This window comes from Chiloscyllium punctatum, unplaced genomic scaffold (genome assembly GCF_047496795.1).
Source record: "Chiloscyllium punctatum isolate Juve2018m unplaced genomic scaffold, sChiPun1.3 scaffold_795, whole genome shotgun sequence".
Lineage (NCBI taxonomy): Eukaryota > Metazoa > Chordata > Chondrichthyes > Orectolobiformes > Hemiscylliidae > Chiloscyllium > Chiloscyllium punctatum.
The window spans coordinates 2,002-25,249 of NW_027310529.1; the positions used below are offsets into that span (position 1 = coordinate 2,002).

At 41.6% G+C, this 23,248-nt stretch overlaps 1 long non-coding RNA gene across 1 annotated transcript in view; it reads right to left on the reverse strand.

The window, feature by feature from the left end:
- Nucleotides 1-323: 323 nt before the first annotated feature.
- Nucleotides 324-23,248, reverse strand: part of LOC140473976 (uncharacterized) — a 58,100-nt gene continuing 35,175 nt past the window's right edge. The window contains exons 2-3 of the long non-coding RNA XR_011958750.1: nt 7,121-7,255; nt 324-436 (exon numbers count right to left, since the gene is read on the reverse strand). This is a non-coding gene — a long non-coding RNA (uncharacterized lncRNA). The remainder of the gene's footprint in view (nt 437-7,120; nt 7,256-23,248) is intronic.

Sequence of the window (23,248 nt, forward strand, 5' to 3'; positions counted from 1 at the left end):
GCATGCACTTACATAATTGTGGAGAGAAGTGTCAGTCTAGTTCCTGTGCTTGTGGTTTTATCCTACAAACATCTGATTCAGAGATGAGATAAACAACTGAGTAGTGACCGAGATAAATGAAATGCCAAGGATTACACAAGACTGCCTTCAATATTGACAGCAAGATTGAGCAAACCAAATTAACTAAGACTCTTGCTTCATTCCAAAAATGCACATATTCCATCCATTGAGTCATGAGTAACAACATAAAAAGGAAGCATCAAACTGAAGAACTGTTTCACTTCACAATAATTGCATGAAAACTGGAAATGTTCAAACTCACCTGCAGTGACATCTCAATTATCATCATCAATTTCTTAATACCAATCCATACATTGTTTCCCTTCACATGTTGCGTGATCCTTGCTCGTTCGCGATCATCAAACCTGCCAAGAAGCTGTAAAAATAAGTCAATTTAATTCTCATTAAATAAAGTCTCCTTTCTCCATCAAAAATTGGTCTTTTACTGGGGTGTAATTCCACTGATGCTAGCACCGCCCTAGCCCCCTGCACCTTATAAATGAGAAAGCCCAATGACCATCTGCATTGCGCTCACTGTAGAAGACATCTCCCACTCTTCATTCAACTCTTGGTCAAGATCCACACTGCAGAATTTCCCATAAAGGTACCATGGGATGCAAGCTTGGCTGTTTTCCTCTCCTCATTTAAAGTATAATGGCCTTTAAGTCAGCTGAGTACTAATCATGGGTCAGTTGAACTACTGCCATAACAAGCCAAGTCAAGTGGTAATAAAAAGTATGCAAAATAATTGAATGAATATATGCTACAGTTAACACATATCAATTATATACCATATGATGTACTAAATTTATACCAATGTAAAGCTATAACAATGAGATAGCAAAGGTAGTCCACCCATATAAGCATGTGACTAAGTACCATAGTATCAGGATGGGTTAACCATGAACAGTTTCGGCCATTTTGATTTGTAACTGGTCCAATGATACTGATGCAATAGAAAAATAGTTTTAAAAATATATTGGCAACTATACTTCCTTTAAAAGTATCAATTGACAGTAAGTACATTCTCTCAAAGGAATAAGTTATTGATCGTTGGAGTTAAAATGACATGCAACTTAACTAAAGGCAACACATTACATGAAAGCAGCAGTGATAAAAGGAAAATCCAAGCGTTTGATAATCTGTTCAAGTTCTTGCAAAAGTAATCTGACCCATGGTACATAAGATGGGAGGCATTTGGCCAAATATATATGCTTCCTAAATTCAAGATATCCCAAACATAGTTTTCTAGAAAAAAGTAAATTACTTTCAGTTACAACATGTTTTACACTTTGACGCAGAGACAGATTTAGAAGACTGCACATTCACTATCAGGCTCCCAACGTTACCAAATTCCAAAGTTTTCCCAAGGTGTCGGAAAACAAGCCCCTTTGCTGGCTGCAGAAGCTTCCCAACAAAAGAAGCTTGGGCAACAAAATTCTTAGTGTAGATGCACAGTAAGAAAAAAACCATAAACCAGCATCAACATGCAATCTTTTACAAGAGAAGCCTTCAGACTACTCGTTTAGGAATCTGAAAAAACATCAATCCCAGCTGAAGGTTGTAGAACCTAGTTGATACAATTTTACTTGCTGGTGGACGAAGTGGATGTTTGTGTATGTAGCGTCAGTGAAGCAGGCTGCTTTGTCCTGAATGATATCAAGTTTCTTGAGTATTGTCAGAGCTGCACTCATCCAGACAATTGGAGAGTACCCCATCACACTCCTGACTTGTGCTGTAGTGGATGGTAGACAGGGTTTGGGCATTCAGGAGGTGAGTTACTCACCACAATACTCCTAGCCTCTGACTTGCTCTTGTAGCCAGTGTTTATGTGGTGAGTCCAGTTGTGTTTGTGATCAATGATAACCCTGATGGTAGCACCATTGAATGTCAAAGGGTCAGTGGATAGATGGTCTCTTCATAGTGATGGTCATAGCCTGGCATTTGTGTGGCACAAATGTTACTTGCCACTGGTCAGCTCAAGCCTGGATATTGTTCAGATCTTGTTCCCTTTGTACATGGACTTGTTCAGTGTCTGAGGAGTTGTGAATTGTGCTGAACACTATGCAATCATCAGTAAATATCCCCACTTCTAACCTTATGGAGGAGGCAAGGTCATTAATAAAGCAACTGAAAATGGTTGGGCCGAGGACACTATCCTGAGCAACTCCTGCAGCTAAAATGACTGACCTCCAACAACCTATGTATCAGGTATGACTCCAACTACTGGAACATTTGCCCTCTGATACCATTAAAAGGGTTCAGAAAAGATTTAAGGATGTTTCCAGGGTTGGAGGATTTGAGCTACAGGGTGGGGCTGAATAGGCTGGGGTTGTTTTCCCTGGAGTGCCAGAGGCTGGGGGGGTGACCTTATAGAGGTTTATAAAATCATGAGGGGCGTGTCTAGGGTAAATAGACAAGGTATTTTCCTTGGGGGCATAGGTTTAGGGTGAGGGGAAAAATTTAAAATGGACCTAAGGGGCAACCTTTTCACGCGGAGGGTGGTGCGTGTATGGAATGAGCTGCCAGAGGAAGTTGTGGAGGCTGGTACAATTACAACATTTAAAAGGCCTGTGGATGGGTAAATGGATAAGAAGGTTTTAGAGGGATATGGGCCAAGTGCTAACAAATGGGACTTAATTATGTTAGGATATCGAGTTGGTTTGGATGAGTTGGACTGAAGTATCTTCTTTCTGTGTTGTACATGTCTCTGATCAAAGTGCTGAAGCAAAACTGTAATGCCATACTCAGATGAATGCAGCCTTGATGTCAAGGGCTGTCACTGACCTCACCTCTGGAATTCAGCTCTTTTGTCGGTTTTGAACCAAGGCTACAATGAGGTCAGGAGCTAAGTTGCACTGGCAGAGCCCAAACTGGGCATTACTGAGCAGTTTATTGCTGAGCAGGTTCTGCTTGATAGCAACTGTTGGTGACACCTTCCATCAGTTTGTTGATGACCAAGAGTAGACTGATGAAGCAGGAATTGGCTGGGTTCAATTTGTCCTACTTTTTATGTACAGGACAGACCTGGGCAATTTTCACATTGTCAGTGTTGTAACTGTATTGGAACAGCTTGGCTGTTCTGGAGCACAAGTCTTCAGTACCATTGCCATCAGGGCCTGTAGCATTTGCAGTACCCAGTGTCTCCAACTGTTTCTTGATTTGGTGTGCAGGAAATCCAATTGATTAAGGACTGGTACCTGTAAGGCTGGGAACTGCTGGAGGAGGGTGAGATCGATCTCCCACTAAGCATTCCTGGCTGAAGGTTGCTGCAAAAGCTTCAGCCTTATCTTCTGCACTGATGTGCTGGGCTCTTCTATCATTGGCGATGGGGATATTTGTAGAACAAGTCTCCCTCAGAGAATTGTTTAATTGTCTACCATCATTCACAACTGGGTGTGGCAGGAGTGGGGAGCTTAGACCTGATCCGTTGGTTGTGGGATCGCTTAGCTCTATCATTTGGTGCTTAAGCTATTTGGTATGCAAGCACTCCTGTTTGGTGGCTTCACCAGACTGAGGCCTCATCTTCCAGCATTCCTGGTGCTGCTTCTGGCATGCCCCCTTGAACTCTCCATTGAACCAGGGCTAATCCTGTGGCTTGATGCTAATGAGTGGGTGGAAATTATGCTGGGCCATGAGATAATAGATTGAGCTGAAGTACAATTCTGCTCCTGTTGATGGCCCACTGTGCCTCATGAATGCTCAATCTTGAGTTGCTAGATCTGTTTGAAGTCTGTCCCATTTAGCACAGTGATAGTGCCACACAACTCGATGGAGGGTATTGTCAATGCGAAAGTAGGACTTCATTTCCACAAGGAGATGTGGTGGACGTTCTTAGCAATATTGTCATGGACAGATGTATCTGCACCTGGCACACTGTTAAGGATAAGGTCAGGTGCTCTTCCCTCTTGTTGGTTCTCTCACCACCTGTTGCAGACCCAATCTAGCAGCAATGTCCTTTAGGACCTGACCAGCTCGATCAGTAGCCAAGTCACTCTTGGTAATGGACATTGAAATTCCTCATCCAGAGTACATTTTGTGTCCTTGCCATCCTCAGTGCTTCCTCCAAGTGTTGCTCAACATGGAGGAGTACTGATTAATCAGCTGAGGGAGGATGGTACATAGTAATCAGTAGGAAGTTTCTTTGTCCAAGTTTAACCTGAAGCCATGAGACATCATGAGGTCCAGAGTCAATGTTGAGGAATCCCAGGGCAAGTCCCTCCCAACTGTACACCACTGTGCTATCACCTCTGCTGTCTGTCCTGCTGGTGGGACAGAACATATCCAAGGATGGTGGTGATGGTGATGTCTTGGACATTGTCAGCCTGTTGCTTCAGTAGTCTGAGAGAGAGGTGGCACAGTGGTTAGCACTGCTGCCTCACAGCGCCAGAGGTTCAATTCCCGACTCAGGTGACTGACTGTGTGGAGTTTGCATGTACTCCCTGTGTCTGCGTGGGTTTCCTCCGGGTGCTCTGGTTTCCTCCTACTGTTCAAAGATGTGCAGGTCAGGTGAACTGGCCATGCTAAATTGCCCGTAGTGTTAGGTAAAGAGGTAAATGTAGGGGAATGGGTGGGTTGCACTTCGGCAGGTCGGTGTGGACTTGTTGGGCTGAAGGGCCTGTTTCCAACACTAAGTAATCTCATCTAATCTAAACAGAGCTCTCCCAATTTTGGCACTAGTTCTTAAATGTTAGTAAGGAGGACTTTGCAGAGTCAACAGTGGAATTTCTGCCATTGTCTTTTCTGGTGCCTAGGTCAATGCCAGGTGACCTGTCCAGTTTCATTTCTTTGAGACCTTGTAGCGATTAGTACAACTGAATGGCTTACTAGGCCATTTCAGAGGGCAATTCGAGTCAATCACACTGCAGTGGGTCTAGAGTCACACGCAGGCCAGACCAGGTGAGGATAGCAGATTTGCTTCCCTGAAGGACATTAGTGAACCAGTTGGGTTTTTCCAACAATTGAAAATGGTTTAATGATCATCACAGTAGATTCTTAACTCCACAGTACTTTTTATTCCACCATCTGCCATGGTGGGGTTTGAATCTGTGACCCTAGAAAATAAGCTGAGTTTCTGATTTGACAGTCAAGCAATAAAACTACTCAGCCACCATGAGGTTAATGATTACTTTCAATTTAATCATGAACATGGATCCAATTTAATCAAATGTAGTTTACCCCAGATTAAACTTGTTGAGAGGATTAAACATAATGGAATGCTCATAGACCAGCATTACTAAATGAACATCTTGGGCTACGTAAAGGACTCTGGGGGAAATCCCTGCATCTTAAAATTATATTAAAACTTTTTAATTTCTGGTTTGTAATGTAAAAACTGCAAAATTTATATTAATATGGTAAGTGAAATCCTGCCTTCCCCTTCATTGTAGTCTCAGTAATGAGTGCTGTATTAGACAGTTTATTCTGATTACTGTGGCTGAGAAACAAATGCATATGCTTTCACAACCTTTGCCATCATCTCAGAACTATGACATTAAAAATGACTCATTTAGTGTAGGCCAGCACTTTTGACATGTATGGAGAACAAGGCCATACCTTGGACAATGTGAATTTGGAACATTCTCATCTATGCCAAACATGCACATTTTAAAAAACCCTTCTGTGGGTGTGGACTGAATTGGCTAGCTTTCTCTTTAGCATTAGTATCCCTACAGTGTGGAAACAGGGCCTTTGGCCCAAGAAGTCCACACCAACCCTCCGAAGAATAACCCAATCAGACCCATTCCCCGAACCTAGATTTACCCCAAGCAAATAACCTACACTATCAGCAATTTAGCATGGCTAATTCACCTAACCTGCACATGTTTGATTGTGGGAGGAAACCGGAACACCTGGAGGAAACCCACACAGACATGGGGAGAATGCGCAAATTTCACACAAATTGCCTGAGGTTGGAATCCTTGTGCTGTGAGGCAACAGTGCTAACCACTGAACCATCGTGCTGCATTCAACTAATAAGTTAGCCTTATTGCCAGCCTCTAACTGCCCTTGAGAAGGTGGTGATAAGCCTGCTTTCTTGAACCACAGTGCACCCATGCTCCTGTCAGGGACAAAGTTCAGGATTTTGACACTAAAAGAATGGCGAGATAATTCCAAGTCAGGGTGGTGCGTGGCTTTGAAGGGAGCATACAGATGTTGGTGTTCCATTGTCCTTCCAGTTGGTGGAGGACAGGTGTTTGAAAATTGCAGTCAAGGGAGCCTTGATGAATTAATGTACTGCATCTTGTAGATGGTGCTCACTGCTACCACTGTATGCCAGTGGTGGAGGGTGAAGGTGGTGGATATGACACTAGTCAAGTGTGGGCCCTAAAGGTCAAATAAAAGCAAGGGCGAGATGAGATCCTTAGGTGGCTCATAATTGGTCACATATGGGTCTCAACTGGTCTCAAGCTGCCATTTACCTTACCCAGCCAAACTTAATTGGGGTGACTGAGGGATGTGGTGGAATCTGCACTCCACAAATCTGAACCAACGAAATGGCAGTACACATGCCTACTTTGCAGCCCACTCCCAGGGTCATTAAATTCTACCCATTCAGAAAGTTCCCATGTACCACATGCTGAGCAACTCATTTGCCATCCTTTCAGTTTACGAACACAAGGATTTAGACACACAAAGACAGAGGCACAAATCAATAAACAGAAGTTTCAGTGCCTAAGAACGTAGGAGTATAAGAACAAGTGCACTTGTTCTTATAATGTGAACCCCATCAGCAACGGCTTATTTTCAGTATTCCTGAAGTGAATGGGACTAAACATTTTTTTTTAAATAAGTGTTACTGGCTGCAATCTAAGTACCATGAAAGAGTGACAAAAGCAGGTTCAGTTGTGGTTTTAACTGGGAAACAATCGGATAAACATCCGAAGAAAAGAAAAATTGTGAGACTGCAGGAAAAAAGTAGGAACAAGATTAATTGATCTTTAGACAGCTGGCACACATATAATATGCCAAATGGCCTCTTTGTAAGCTGTAAATTATGATCCTACTCTATTAGTTTCTAACATTCATCTTCTCATATCCTCTGTAAAGATATGCTTACCTCTAAAGCTTCCATCAACTGTTGCCCTGTGCTTATGTTTGGAATATGGATGCTGGTACTGAAAACGTCCATCATCTCCATCTCTTGGAGAACATCTTTACGACTGGTCGTTCCAATGATTAACAACTTACGGCCCTATAAACAATAATACAGGAGACAATGATAAGCAATAAGTGAATCAGCTACAAGTCAGACCCCTTCAGAAAGTCATATGATGATCAAAGAACTCTATTCTCTTCCCAACTGGACCAGAATTAAAATTGAAAAATTCCACCAGGGTCATGATTCTTCATAAGCAAATTGACCAGAAATCATATTCTATTCAGCTGTGGGATGTTACCAATTGGAAACTCAGTTCTGTTGGTCACCTCTTCTCATTATCCAATGAACAGTGTCAGTAACTGGAACAACTCTAGTATCTTTGCAGTCACTAATTCAGAATATGACAGAACTAGCTGAGCAGAGTTATTGGTAGTCTAGTCCTGCAGATTCCATCCCACCACACACACTATACATCCTCACCAGCCCGAGTTCAAAGTCTTGAAACCTACAAGTTGTGGCAAACCATGGGAGCTGATATAAAGCTGATCACTCCAAGGCATTTTGATTTTTGGCATTCTCAAATCTGTTACTTAGAAACCATTGAGTGCTGTAGTCCTGAATAGAACAAATTCTTGGACAAGTCTTACATCTCCAAATTTCAAAGATACCATAAACTTCTTGCATTGCAAAGACCAGACTTCAATAGCTCTGCACTGGGTATAAACTAGATTGGTGCGTGAAAGGTGTAGCACAAATGCATAATCTTTTTTCTATTTTAAGGATCTGAAAACATTCTCACCGTTAGTATCAGTCACTTGTGTATATCTGAAAAGTAACTCTATCTGGTGAACAAAATATGGTCGCTTCAAATGCTAGGAATGTAAAAAGTAATAAGATTTGATATCAAAGCCATTACAAACACAGTTGATGGATTTCATCAGTCAAGCAATGATTTTTTTTGTGGATACAAGTGACTAAATGTGCTTGATTACAGTTCAGCCAGCATGTTCCCAAACCTAGAAAAATGAAAATCACAGTCACTCTAAATAATATGCTTTCTTTTTTATTAAAATCAGATGCCCGGTTAACATGCATTTTTGATTCTGGATACTCTGAACACTTAAAACACTTAGTGAGCTACAAATTTTAAGTGTACTAGTACACTGGTGAAGAGCTTATGCCCGAAACATCTACTGTCCTGCTCCACAGATGCTGCCTGACCTGCTGTGCTTTTCCATTGCCACCCTTTTCGACACCGGTAGGAAGGGGCATTTGGCAGAGTTTTCATGGTTTGTTGTTAGCAGTAACAGGTGAATAGCAAGGATCTGTATTAGGATAACTCCCTGACAGTCCTGTTAGCATGGAAACTTCCCAGAGATAGGACTGGTTGCCACTGAACAGAAGGTGGAAGTGTTTTCAAATTGCTGAGTGCCTCCTCAAGGGCATTTTCCCAGCTCAGAGAAGTACTTGCGCATGAAGGCCTCCAGTTTCACAACGGTAGTCTATCTATGAGCATGTGGGGGCTGAGGCCAGAGACTCCATGCATCAAACAGGGGAATCCATGGGCAGGTAAGGCTGTTCAGTGGCCCCAAAGAACCATCAGAAGCGACTTTACAGCTTAATACAATTGGTTCTCAGAATCTTTATTTTAATGCTTAACTCTCCGAGCTTCTTAACAAGAATAATACCTGGAAATGGACAAGTTACCTCATGTGGAAAGGTTGAACAGGCTAGGTTTACATCGGCTCGAGATTAGAAGAGTAAGAAGCAGCTTGATTGAAACACAAGATTCTGAGGAGTCTTGACAGGATGCACGTGGAAAAATTGGGACAGACTTTGAACAGATCCAACTATTCAAGACTGGGTACCTATGAGGTGCTGAGAGTCATCAACAGCAGCTGAATCATATTCCAACACAATCTGCAAACGCATGGCCTGGCATAATCTAGTCTCAATCATTACTATCAAGCCAGGGGGTCAACCTCTGGTTCCAAACAGTATAGGAGGACATGCCAGGAACAGCACCAAGCATATCTAAAAATTAGTTGTTGACCTGGTCAAGCTACAAGCAGGATTACTTGTGTACCAAACAACATAAGTAGCAAATGATAAGTACAGCTAAGTGAGCCCACAATCAACAGATCAGATCTTAGCTCTGCAGTTCTGCCACATCCAGTCATGAAAGCTGGTGGACGATTAAACAACTCATGAGAATAGGCTCCACAAATTATCCCATTCTCAAGGATGGAAGAGCCCAGCACAACACTGCAAAGGATAAGGCTGAAGCATTTGCAACAATGTTTAGGCAGAAGTGCCAGGTAGTGATCACCAGGAAAGTGATTCATTTCAGCCTTTTCCACTGGCTCCCAGTATCACAGGTGCCAGTCTTCAGCCAATTCCATTCACCCAACATAATATCAAGAAATAGTCAGACCCACTGAAAAGGCTATGGGTCTTCCAATATTCTGGCAATAGTATTGAAGACTTGTGCCCCAGAACTTGCTGCACCCCTAGCCGAGCTGTTTCAGCACAGTACAACACTGGTATCTACCCACAATGTGGAAAGTTGTCCAGATATGCTCTCCACATGAAAAGTAAGACAAATCCAACCCAGCCAATTACTGCCCCATCAGTTTACTCTCGATTATTAGTAAAGTGTTGGAAGGTGTTATCAACAGTATTTTCAAGCAGTACCTGTTTAGCAACAACCTGCTTACTGACACCTAATTTGGGTTCCGCTCTGGTCATCGGTCCCTTACCTCATTAGAGCCTTGGTTCAAACATGGACAAAAGAGCGGAATTCCAGAAGCGCGGGTAAAGTGACAGCCCTTGACATCAAGACCATATTTGACTTGATGTGGCATCAACTAGCACTAGCTAAACTGGAAACAATGAGAATCAGGGGTTAAACTTTCCATTAGCTGGAGTCATATCTGGCATGTAGGAAGATGGTTATGATTTTTGGACATCAGTCATCTCAGTTCCAGGACATTCCTGTAGAAGTTCTTCAGGGTAGTGTTCTCCACCCAACTATCTTCAGTTGCTTCACCAATGATCTTCTGTCCATCATAAGAACAAAGGTGGGGATGATTGAACGATGTTCAGCATTATTCACAACTCCTCAGACAGTGAAGCAGTCCATATTCAAATCCAACAAGATCAGGACAATATCCAGGCTTGGGTTGACAGGTAGCAAGTAACATTCGTCCCAGACAAATGCCAGGCAATAACCATCTCCATTTAGGACAGTCTAACTATTGTTCCTTGACATTTCAATGGCAGTACCATCAATGAATCCTACACTATCAACATCCTGGAAGTTACTGTTAACCATAAACTCAATTTCGCCAGAGACTACAACAGGTTACAGCTAGGACTACTACAGCAACTAACTCACCTTGTGACTCTCTAAAGCCTGTCGGCCATCTACAAGGCACAAATCAGGACGATGACAGAACACTCCCTACTCAAGAGTGTGCGTAGCTCCAAAGCATTTGGAGGTCAAAGCAGATGGGCCAATGGGCTGAGAAGGGGCAGATGGAGTTTAATTCAGATAAATATGAGGTGCTGCATTTTGGGAAAGCAAATCTTAGCAGGACTTATATACCTTAATGGTAAGGTCCTAGGGAGTGTTGCTGAACAAAGAGACCTTGGAGTGCAGGTTCATAGCTCCTTGAAAGTGGAGTCGCAGGTAGATAGGATAGTGAAGGCGGCTTTTGGTATGCTCTCCTTTATTGGTCAGAGTATTGAGTACAGGAGTTGGGAGGTCATGTTGCGGCTGTATAGGACATTGGTTAGGCCACTGTTGGAATATTGCGTGCAATTCTGGTCTTCTTCCTATCGGAGAGATGTTGTGAAACTTGAAAGGGTTCAGAAAAGATTTACAAGGATGTTGCCAGGATTGGAGGATCTGAGCTGTAGGGAGAGGCTGAACAGGCTGGGGTTGTTTTCCCTGGAAAGTCGAGGCAGAGGGGTGACCTTATAGAGGTTTACAAAATTGAGGGGCATGGATAGGATAAATAGACAGTCTTTTCCCTGGGATCGGGGAGTCCAGAACTAGAGGGAATAGGTTTAGGGTGAGAGGGGAATGATATAAAAGAGACCTAAGAGGCAACGTTTTCACGCAGAGGATGGTACTTGTATGGAATGAGCTGCCAGAGGATGTGGTGGAGGCTGGTACAATTGCTGGTACATTTAAGAGGCATTTGGACAGGAATGTGGATGGGAAGGGTTTGAAGGGATACGGGCTGGGTGCTGGCAGGTGGGACTAGTTTGGGTTGGGATATCTGGTCGGCATGGACGGGTTGGACCGAAGGGTCTGTTTCCATGCTGTACATCTCTATGACTCTAAGCAGGCTGCTTAATTGGCACCACATCTGCAAGCCTCCACCACTAATGCTTAAGATCAACAATGTGTATTACCTAGAAGGTGCACTGCAGAAATGCAAAGATCCTCACACAGCACCATTCAAATGCATGATTATTTCTGTCCAGAAAGACAAGGGCAGCAGATATATGGGAACACTATATCTGCAAGTTATTCTGCAAGTCATTCACCATCCTGACTTGGAAATATATTGCTGATCTTTCATTGTTGCTAGGTCAAAATCCTGGAATTCCCTTCATAACAGTATTGTGAATTACCCGTAACACATGGACCTCAGCACTTCAAGAAGACAACTCATCATCTTCTCAATGGTAACTAGAGACAGGTACTTAAATGCTAGCCAGCCAGCAATACCAATGACTGAATTTTAAAAATAGTTTCTTCTTTGGGAGAATCTAGAAGTAGGGTCACCCATTTAAGTCATAAATAAAATGCATGTTTTTCCTCTTAGAGAGCTACGGGTCTTTGGAAATTTCCTCCTCAAAAATGATGGAAGCAGAGTCTTTGAACATTTTTAAGGCACTGGTGAATACATTCTTGATAACCAAGAGAGTGAAAGGTTATCAGGGCCAGGCATAAGTGTGAAGCAGCCTGATTAGTCATGATCTTATTGAACAGCAGAGAATGCTTAAGGGCCAGTGGTCTACTCTGCATCCCAATTCATATGTTCATATGTATTGTCAGAAGCTGTCTCACTGGTACACATTTCTCTCCTTGGGCTGCTCAGAATCAAAAGTGGCCAGTTTCCACCTGCCATCATTAAAAGGACAGTGAGCTCTGAGTCAGTCATCTCAAGGAAAACAGCTGAGCCAGTCCTGCTGTTGACAAGTGCCAGTCCTCTACTTTATTCCAAAAATTAGGTACCTGCCTGTTTAGTCACATTTCAAAAGAATGAAAGGCAGCTTGGATGGTGTTGCTTGTTTATTCCAAGGCAGCAAAGAAGATAAAAAAATATATAACTATGTACATGTGTAAAAGTCATGATTATATTGGTAACTGAATCAGAATATTGAGAGTTTGAGTCTCACTCCAGAGATGAGCACACAGTCCATCACTTCAGAGCAGGCAAGAGTGTAAGTGCTACATAGTCAGACTCACCAGCTTCCAGCTGAGATGTCAAACCAAGATTACCCTGCTTGAATGGGCATAAATGATCGCATGGCACCATTTGAACAGCAAAGATGGAGCCTTGGCAATTGTTTATGCTCTGTTTGTTATTACTGCAATGGTGGAGGTCACATTCACTGCCCATGAAGTTGCACACTGTATTAAAGAATTGGAGCAGGTAGAGAAATTTATCTTCACGTTTTTAAAATCAATTCAATTAAAATCCTGGTATTGCAGCATTCTCAAAGCTTCATTTCAATATTTATCAGCCCTGCCCCTCACCCCTCATTCTTTCCCTCCATTCACTTTCAGTCACATTCCATTGCTGTTCAATGTTCATGGAGCTGTGGAGATAAGAGAGAGTGGGCAATGACTATCCCAGGCAATGACCTGAGCAGTGGGGGGCCTGAGTAGGCGGCAGCTAGTGCAGTGGCAACTGGAGCAAAGCAGGTCAGGGACCAAGGTGGGGCAATGAGCCAAAAAGGCATTGGAGTGCCGAGTAGAGTGATTGGCATGGCACAGTGACTGCAGCAGGGACCAGACTGGGACAGTGACTGGAATGCAGAATGCAATGTGATGAGAGGTTCCTTGTGTGAAGGGGCAGCACGGTGGTTCAGTGATTAGCACAATGCTGCCTCACAGCACCAGGGTCCCAGGTTAGATTTCAGCCTCGGGCGACTGTGTGGAGTTTGCACATTCTCCCCGTGTCTGCGTGGGTTTTCTCCGGGTGCTCCGATTTCCTCCCACAGACCAAAGATGTGCAGGTTAGATGAATTGGCCATGCTAAATTGCCCATAGTGTTAGGTGCACTACTCCGAGTAAATGGGTCTGGGTGGGTTACTCTTCGGAGGGTCGGTGTGGAGTTGTTGGGCCGAAGGGCCTGTTTTTACACTGTAGGGAATCTAACCTAATCTAATCTGACAGTTATGACTGGCACTGCTCATGTGCCTATGAGTGGACAACAGCATTGATTGGATTAGTCTAGAGAGAAGGACATGAACTCAAATGGGTCTAACAGCTTTCTTCTGTCAGAATAATACTATGGCTGTAATCATACAATAACAGACTTGAGAGTTATTAAATCAGAATAGACATTAACTCAGATAATTTAATATTTCTGCAGAGAACAGACTGGAAGATATGAAAAAGATATTTTTGTATTAGATGTTTGTTTGGGCCTTATGGTCCCAACCTGGAAGTATTTGTTTTTTTTAAATACTGATATGGAGATGGTGGTGTTGGACTGGAGTGGACAAGGTTGGAAGTCACATGACAACAGGTGATAATCCAAGAGGTTTATTTGAAAGCACAAGCTTTTGGAGCACTGTCCCTTCATTAATTCACCTGATGAAAGGGCAGCACTCTGAAAGCATGCGATTTCAAATAGATCTGTTGGACTATAACCTGGTTTTGTCTGACTTCTGACCTTTTCTCATATTGAGGGATTCTTCTAGCTAATAAACCTGCCCCTGATGTTGTTCCATTGATAGAAGAAGGACACCGATATCAGTCTTTTGCGAGAAATAATGACTGTTTCAAGGTTTAGCTGGGAACTCAACAACATCAACAGCCTCACTCTACCGGATGTGACAGCATAAAAGTTAAGGAACAGATGCCAGACACACACAATGCGATATGATATTGGAAGGCAATTTTTATGTTAATATCCCAAAGTAGGATTTACACTAGCAACTCTGCTCTTTAGGCATATGGATTGCAACAATGGCAGGAAGATTGCCAATCTCAAATTGTTTATTTATTAAACAGTTAAAAAGCAACAAAGAAAAGCTATAGATGTGTCTAGTGACACTGATGTTTTGAAACCCACATTGAACAAATTACGCCTGCATTAAAGTGGTGTTGTCCTATAACAAGCTGGCCATTTTGTGGTTGGGGAGAGGGAGGGGAAGAAAGAGGAGATGAGGATAATTTAAATTCACTCCACATTTGCTAAATCCACCCTATTTAATCAACATTGTCCCTCTATTCAGATTCAACTTGGGCCTTGACTCAAGTATGTTAGAATAGAAAATCAGCTTGAAAAAGAGCAGTACTGTATCTGTATCTCCCCACCCCCAATCTAAACACTTTGTAAATTCTTTTACTGTGGTCTAAACTACAATTACAGGATTAAGAGTGTTTTTCAATTCATGCTACCTGTGGTGTGTTAAATACCCTGATAGCTCAAAGAAGCTAACCGATAGGGACTTCAGGCCTTTTTTCTCCTGCTGCCCACCTTCTTCAACCAACTATAGTAATGATGGATTGAATCCAGGGATACCTCTGAAATACATATGCAGCATATACCATAGGATTTAACCCCATCCATTAATGTAGAGAAAGCTGCCATACCATTGCAACAATACTGTAAATGTGCAAACTCATCGCATGCAAAGGCTTCAAAGTTCAATTTATGATTATGTTTCTGCAGTTCAGCAAGGCCTGGTTTATACTGATAATCCTGCAAAACAATACTGGGGCTATGTCTATGTTTCCAAAAAGAAAATGCAGCAGTAGTAACATTCCTTCCATAGCCCATACTGCTCCTCATTCTTGAGGATGGAGTAAAATCCACTGTTTTGGTTGATCTGAGGGCTTCTAGATTCAGCAGCTCCATTTAATCAATCTTGAAGCACCATCATAAAAAGAAAGCCTGTCACCTACAGCAATGCCAGACAGAAAAGCAACACATGAACTGTACTAAATTTGTCAGCTATGCTCAGTTTGTTGGGAGTCAGTAGACTATAGAGTCAAGTCCCACTTCATAGATCTGAGACTATAACCTGGACTGACACACTTTTATGGAGGGAGCACTGCACAACTGGAGATGTGTTAAAAGGCTGGCATTAATTAAGGACTCTTTTGTCCTCTTAGATAAAAGTAAAATATTCCATTTCAAAGGTACACATAGGAGTTCTTCCCACTGTTGGTTCCTGAAGTGGGGGCAAGAGTTACGTGTGGTAGGTGTGCCAGAAAGACAACAGCATTGCATCAGGAAAGGACTGGGCATTGGGACAATATTTATTCTGTAAACAACATTACCAAACAGATTATCTGGTCATTACCTCATTGCTGTTTGTGGGAACTGGCTGTGTGTAAACTGACTGTCACGATTCTGGTGTTACAACGGTGACTACACTTGAAAAGTATTTCAAGTGTTTCAGTGTTTGGGACATCCTGAAGTTTTGAAAAGAGGCTTTGTGAATACAAGTTTTTCTTTGCTATTTAAGACAAAAGTGGAAATCTCGGTGGTTGTTAAAAAAAACCAAATCCTTCTGATGCTTTAACTATATAGGATAATGGTAAAAAGTTTTTCATGAAGCTGATTTTTACAATACACAAAGTAATGTTAATACTAAAGAACAAAACACTTTTTCCTCCCTGGGAACCCTGCATTTGTGTTCTGTGGTCATGACCTGATATTTCTTCTACACCACTTGGACCATGCGAAAGATAAATAAACCTCGAAAAGAAAATCTCCCACTCAACAACTGCTTCTTACTGCTTTTGGGTGAGATTATCACTCCTTGTCCTGAGACTGTCCAAATTAATTTTATCTGGGAGAGTCTCGGTAAAACAAATAAGATGCTGTAGGTGTGGCTGATTTTCAAATTGCAGCTCAGAAGGGCATAAATTTGCAAAATCTCCAGTTCTTTCACACCTTGCATTTTTAAGTCTCTTTAAACCACACAGAGATATTACAGAGTGGTATTTATATTGTATTAATTTACTTTGCCACAAACAAGTCAGAGACTTCTTCAGAACCATGATTTTATTCACCGTTTACTGATCTAATTCTGGAACAAGACTGTAGCACAGTCAAAGTCTATTCCCATGGAGTAAGAGAACAATTCAACATAGCTATTCTATTGCAGCTCTTAGCTGCCAGAAGTTGATAAGAACTTAGTAGGAACTAAATGTGCCTCGAACAGAAAAGTAAGTAAGGAGACCTACATACGAAATCCTATGGAACACTATTGCTTTCAACTCACTGACTGTCAGCACTTTATACAACTCACGATCTGAGCTCTGTACATATCTAACATCATAAAAATGCATATTTTTTCAAACTGCAGAAATGGGGTGAAGGTTGAAGCATACAAACAAATCTTCTGCAAATTGTCTGGAGAAACAAAATAGGGTCAACAGGTATACATGTAATTCAGACTTTGAATTTCTATTTCAGCTTACACCAAGTAAACTGGTTGTTCTAAAATCTTTAAACCAAAAAAAAGGTGAAGCCTTATAATTATAGATTTTTTTTAAAAAAGAGATATTGAAGTATAGGAAGTGTTGGTTAAGAACTGGTTCCAAGTTCAACACAATTTAACCACTCAAATACTTTCAAAACCACTCAAGAACGCCTAAGGCCTTAAAAACAATATTCACTATTATGTGAAGGCATAGTTAAGATGGATAGAACAGTGTTAGCACCTCTTTTTCCTTCCTTACCACCAAACAACCTTAATGCTGTCATTGACTAGTGGCATGTCAGAACGTTTTCCCTCAATTTGTGAACATGGGTAATGCAAAGAGGAAAGATGGTTTTTCATTCACTTCTTAGAAGGTATTTTAGTTAAAAAAAAGGAAGCAGCTTCCCATTTGCATTCAAGCAAGACACTTTATCTCTCAAATTGCATACAAAATACAAGCTAATCACAAAAATACTACCCTGTTCTAGCTGTTCCCATTACAGGTAGATCCTGGGTTGGGAATGAGTTATTTTCCTCAGTCTATTCCCAAGTTGATTTGTACATATGTTGGAACACAATGCAGGACAACATAAATCAGCCATTTGTATGTACAGGGAATGTTTATATGCTGGATATTTAAAACTACATTCCTTTATAAAATGCATTCATATGCACAGGCTTTCATAAGCTGAACATTCATAAATCGGAGACCTCCTGTACAGTACTATCTTTCCTTTGTTTACGACTGTTTCACAGGACAGTGAGTGACCAGGTGAAGACATTTGACCTACTGGAAGGAAAATTTCTTCAATGCTATTTTGGACAATAGAAAGCTCTTCAACAAAACCACACACAGACAGAAACATTCAGGAAAGCTGCAGTTAAGGATTGGAGAAACCATTCAATGCAGAGATGCTTCCAAATGTAATAGCAGAAGGAGGCCATTCAAACATTGGATTCTGCTCTGCCATTCAATGATACTCCTCAACTCCCTTTTCCTGGTCTCTCTCTCTCTAACCTGTGATTCCCACACTGATTTAAAATCCGTCTGTCATAGCCTGAGTATACTTATAAGGATACAATGCCTACAAAATTAGTGGCAAGTCAGAAGATTGATGGTGTCTAAAATCAATCCAAAGAGTAAAAAAAAACTAGGAAGGAGAAATTAGATGGAGTAAGTTAATTAAAAACTAAAAAAATATAAAGTTTCTACAAGTATTTGAAAAGAAAAAGCATGACAAAGTGACCATGAATTCTTTGCAAGGGAAGACTGGAAAAATTAATAATAGGAAATGAGAAAATGGTGGAAGGAACAGGTATTGCATGTCTGCCTTCACTGCAGAAAATACAAAAAAATTCTAAAACTATTTGAAAATCAAGAGGTATAAGTGAGGGAGGAACTTAAAACAATCACGGGGTAAAGGTACTCAGAGGAATACAGTTAGAAATGAAGGTTAACAAGTCTCCAGGACAACGACAGCCTGCAACCTGGGATAACAAAAGAGGTGGCTGCAGAGGCAGCGCAAGCATCGGTTTGTGATCTTCTAATCTTCCCTAGATTCCGCAAAGATGAACAGATTGAAAAGTCACCTTTAATCAGGAGAAGAGTAAGAAATGAAACAGGAAACCATTTGCCACTATGTTAACAACAATTTCCTATGATAAATGTTAAGAAAATAGCAATAAGACAGTCAGAAAATCATAACACATCAGGTCAACATAGCTCGCAAGTAACACTTGACAAATTTATTAGAGGTATTTCAGCAAGTAACAAGGAAAATATATGAAAGGGAATCTGTAGGTGTGTTACACTTGAATTTCCATAAGGCATTTGAAAACGTGCCACACCAGATAAGAGCTCATATGGTAGACAGTAATATAATAGCATGGATAGATGACTGTTTAGCTAATGGGAGGCAAATAATAGGAATAAATGCATCATTTGCAGTAGGCAAAGAGTAACAGATGCAATGACGTGGGAACAATGCTGGGCCTCAGTTAGTTATAATCTATATAATGACTTGGATGAAGGAAACAATGCACAGTAGCTAACTTTTCTAATAACAGAGATAGGTAGGATGGAGCTGTCAAAAAAGTATCCTATAAATGGATATAGATAGGTTAAGTAAGCAGGCAAAAAAAATTGGGACTGAATATAATGTGGGAAAAGTGAACTTAGCCATTTTGACAGGAAGAACAGAATTAGAGTATTTTATTTGAGTGGAGAGAGACTGTAGAATTGTGAGTCAGAGAGACTTGAGTGCCGTGGCACAAGAATCAGAAACAAAGTTAGTGTGCAGATACAGGAAGTGATTAGGAAGGCAGATGGGTGGTGGGCATTTGGAACGCGTTGCCACCAGAGGTGATAGAGGGAGGCACAGTAGATTCATTTAAGATGCATCTGGACAGATGCATGAGTAGGTGGGGAGCAGAGGGATACAGATGCTTAGGAATTGACCGACAGATTTAGACAGTACATTTGGATCGGCTCAGGCTTGGAGGGCCTAAGGGCCTGTTCCTGGACTGCAAATTTTCTTTGTTCTTTTGTTCTTTGTTCAGATGGAATACTGGTGCTTATTGCAAGAAGAACAGTATAAAAGTTGATAAGTCCTGCTATAGCTGTACAAAGGAGATTCACGAGTGAGGAGCACTTCTTCAAGGGAGACATCCTTGGAAGAGAAGTCTGTAAGTAGCTCGCTGAGCTTGAAAGTGTTTTCAGATGTTTTGTCATCATACTAGTATGATGACGAAACATCTGAAAACAAACTTTCAAGCTCAGCGCTGGTGGTATGTCCCACCTCTCTATTTATAGGTCTTGGTTTCTTAAGGTGGGTGATGTCATTTCCTCTTCTTTTTTTCAAGTAGATAGGATCTAAGTTGATGTATTTATTGATGGAGTTCCGGTTAGAATGCCATGCCTCTAAGAACTCTCGTGCACGTCTTTGATTCGTCTCTCCTAGGATATGTGGGTTGTCCTAAAGTGGTGCCCCACTTTGTCTGTATGGATAGAAACTAATGACAGTAGGTCATCTCTTTTGGTGGCCCGTTGGTGTTCATGTATCCTGGTGACAAGTTTCCCGTTCGTTTGTCCGATGTAGTGTTTTTTTAACAATTCTTGCATGGTATCTTGTAAATGACATTTGTTTTGCTTATGGTAGCTAATAGATCCTTTAGGTTCATTAGTCGCTTTTAAGTGTGTTGGTAGGTTTGTGAGCTACCATGATGCCAAGGGATCTAAGTAGCCTGGAAGTCATTTCTCATATGTCTTTGATATAAGGTAATGTGGCTATATATTTTGGTTGCATTGTGTCTGCTTGTTGGGTTTGTCTCTGAGGAATCGATGGATTGTGTTCATTGAAAACATTGTATAGATATTTTACTTCAGCTTTTTGTAATTCTTGGGTGCTGCAGTGTGATATAGCTCATTGAAATAACGTCTTGATGCAGCTCAGTTTGTGGGTGCTGGGATGATTGCTTCTGAAGTTAAGTATTTGGTCAGCGTGTGCTGTTTTTCTGTAGACACTGGTTTGAAGCTCTCCGTTAACTGCACGTTCAACTGTCACATCTAGAAATGAGAGTTTGTCGCCGTTTTCCTCTTTTGTGAGTTTTATGCCTGTCAGGATATTGATGTTGTATCTTTCCTCTAATTTGTTCCGTTTTGTGATGACGAAGGTGTCATCTACATAACGGACTCAAAGTTTGGGTTGGATAGATGGGAGGGCAGCTTGTTCAAGTCTCTGCATTACTGGTTCTGCTATGAGGCCTGATATTGGTGATCCCATTGGGTGTTCCGTTGACTTGTTTGTAGATTTTGTTATTGAATGTGAAGTGGGCGGTGAGGCACAGGTCCACTAGCTTGAGGAAGTTGCCTTTGCTGATGAAGGTGGTGCTGTCTGGTGTTTGTGGCCCTGGTTTTCCTAGTTGTAATCCTTGGAAGAGACTTCGCGAGAGAGGAAAACTTCTTCGAGGTACAGTGAGAAGGAGAACTACTTCAAGGTAGAGAGAAATTTCCTGATGAAGGGCTTATGCCAAATACATCGATTCACCTGCTCCTTGGACACTGCCTGACCTGCTGTGCTTTTCCAGCACCACACTCAACTATAGCTGTACAAACCTTATGTAATGTGCACAGTTTTGTTCTTCTTACAAAGAAAAGAGACAATTGCATTCTTCAGAGAAAGTACACTCAACTGCTTCCTCAGGTTATCTAATTAGGAAAGGCTAGGCAGACTGGTCCTCCATACATTGGAGTTTGCCAAAAAAAAAAGAGGTGATCTTAATGAGATACCTTAAAACAATTTAACACAATGGATGCTGAGGGACAGAGACTGAGGTTTAGCCTGTAGAATTCCCTTCCCAGAGAGCTGCAGGACTATGTCATTAAAAAAGGGGAAGATGGTGCAATAACGGTAATGTCACTATAAAACGTAAATTTGCCATAGTCCTATGGACCATTGGGCTGCTCTCTCATTACAGAGAAGACAAGTGGAGATGGTTTAATCTGAGGGTCACTATGCATCTGGGGAAGGGACAGCTTGTGAAGAACAGTCCTTCAATGTAACCTCAGCAAACCAGTAATACAGCTAAATGAACTAACTGGCCCTCTGGTAATGTCACTACACTAAGTGGAAGCCCAGAGTAATAGCATATGGCATGGGTTTAAATTCCTGCATGACAGCTGGTGGAATAAACTAAATTTAAAAAGCTGGAATACAAGTAAGGATAGGCTCAGCATGAGAACCTTGACAATTATCAATTGTCATAAACATCCTTTAGAAAAGGAAATCTGCCATCCTTGCCAATCTGGCCTACATGCAACACTAGATCCACAGCAATATGGTTGAATTTTAACTGCCCTCCAAAATGGTCACTCAGTTCAAGTGCAATTAGGGATGTCAGTGATGCCCACATCCAATCAGAAAATGGAAAAAAAAGATATATTCAAGGCTAGAATAGCTTTTTGATCAATGGGGGACAGACATGAAAGTGTAGTTGAGGCAACGATTAGAACAGCTATGATCATACTGGAGGCCTGTCACCGGCGTTTTGTCGCAAGGATGTGCGCTAGGTCCACTGCTTTTCATAATTTATATAAATGATTTGGATGTGAACTTAGCAGGTACGGTTGATAAGTTTGCAAATGACACCAAAATTGGAGGTGTAGTCGACAGCAAAGAAGGCTTCTTCAGAGTACAATGGGACCTTGATCAGATGGGCCAATGGGCCAAGGAGTGGCAGAGGGAGTTTAATTTAGGTAAATGAGAGGTGCTGCATTTTGTAAAGGCAAATCATGGTAGGACTTATACACTTAATAGCAAGAGCCTGGGGAGCATTGTTGAACAAAGAGTCCTTGGAGTGCAGGTTCAAAGTTCCTTGAAAATGGAGTCCCAGATCAACAGGATAGTGAAGGCAGTGTTTGGTATGCTTCCCTTTATTGGTCAGTGCATTGAACATAGGAGTTGAGAGGTCATGATGTGGCTGTACAGGACATTGGTTAGACCACTATTGGAATACTGCATGCAGTTCTGGTCTTCCTGATATAGAAATTATGTTGTGAAACTTGAAAGGGTTCAGAGAAAATTTATAAGGATGTTGCCAGAGTTGGAGGATTTCAGCTATAGGGAGAAGCTGAATAGGCTGGGGCTATTTTCCTTGGAGCGTGGAGGCTGAGGGATGACGTTTTGAGGCTTATAAAATCATGAGAGGCATGGATAGGGTAAATAGTCAAGGATTGGGAGAGTCTAAAACGAGACAGCGTCGGCTAAGGTGAGAGGGGAAGGATTTAAAAGGGACCAAAGGGGCATATTTTTCACACAGACGATGGTGTGTGTATGGAATGAGCTGTCAGAGGAAGTGGTGGAGGCTGTTACAATTACAACATTTAAAAGGCAATTGGATGGGTATATGAATAGGATGGGTTTAGAGGGATATGTGCCAAATGTTGGCAAATGGGTCTATTTATGATATCTGGTCAGCATGGACAAGTTCGACTGAAGGGGTGGTTTTTGTGCTGTATATCTCTCTGACTGTACCACATTGAATTGGGAGGAGTGTGCTCCATGAACTGAATGGCCTACTCCTATTTCTTGTTCCTCATGTGCGTTAGCATACATTTTCTAACATGAAGGAAAGGCAAACAACCAGGTGATCAGTGTAAATGAAATGCATCCCAACAGGAGACAGCATCTTTGGGATGGTAAATCAAAGAAGTGAGAAGAATAAGAGGCTCCTTTGTTTAGAATTAGAATTCTTCAACAGAGAAGACAGGTACCTTCTCATAAACACATCAGACTGACCGAGATACATGCGTTATGACTTTGTTTTCTTTGTGTAGTACAGAGGCATAAACTTGAATGGCAAAATTCCTGCAGTTTGGCACCCAACTGGAATCTAAGATTT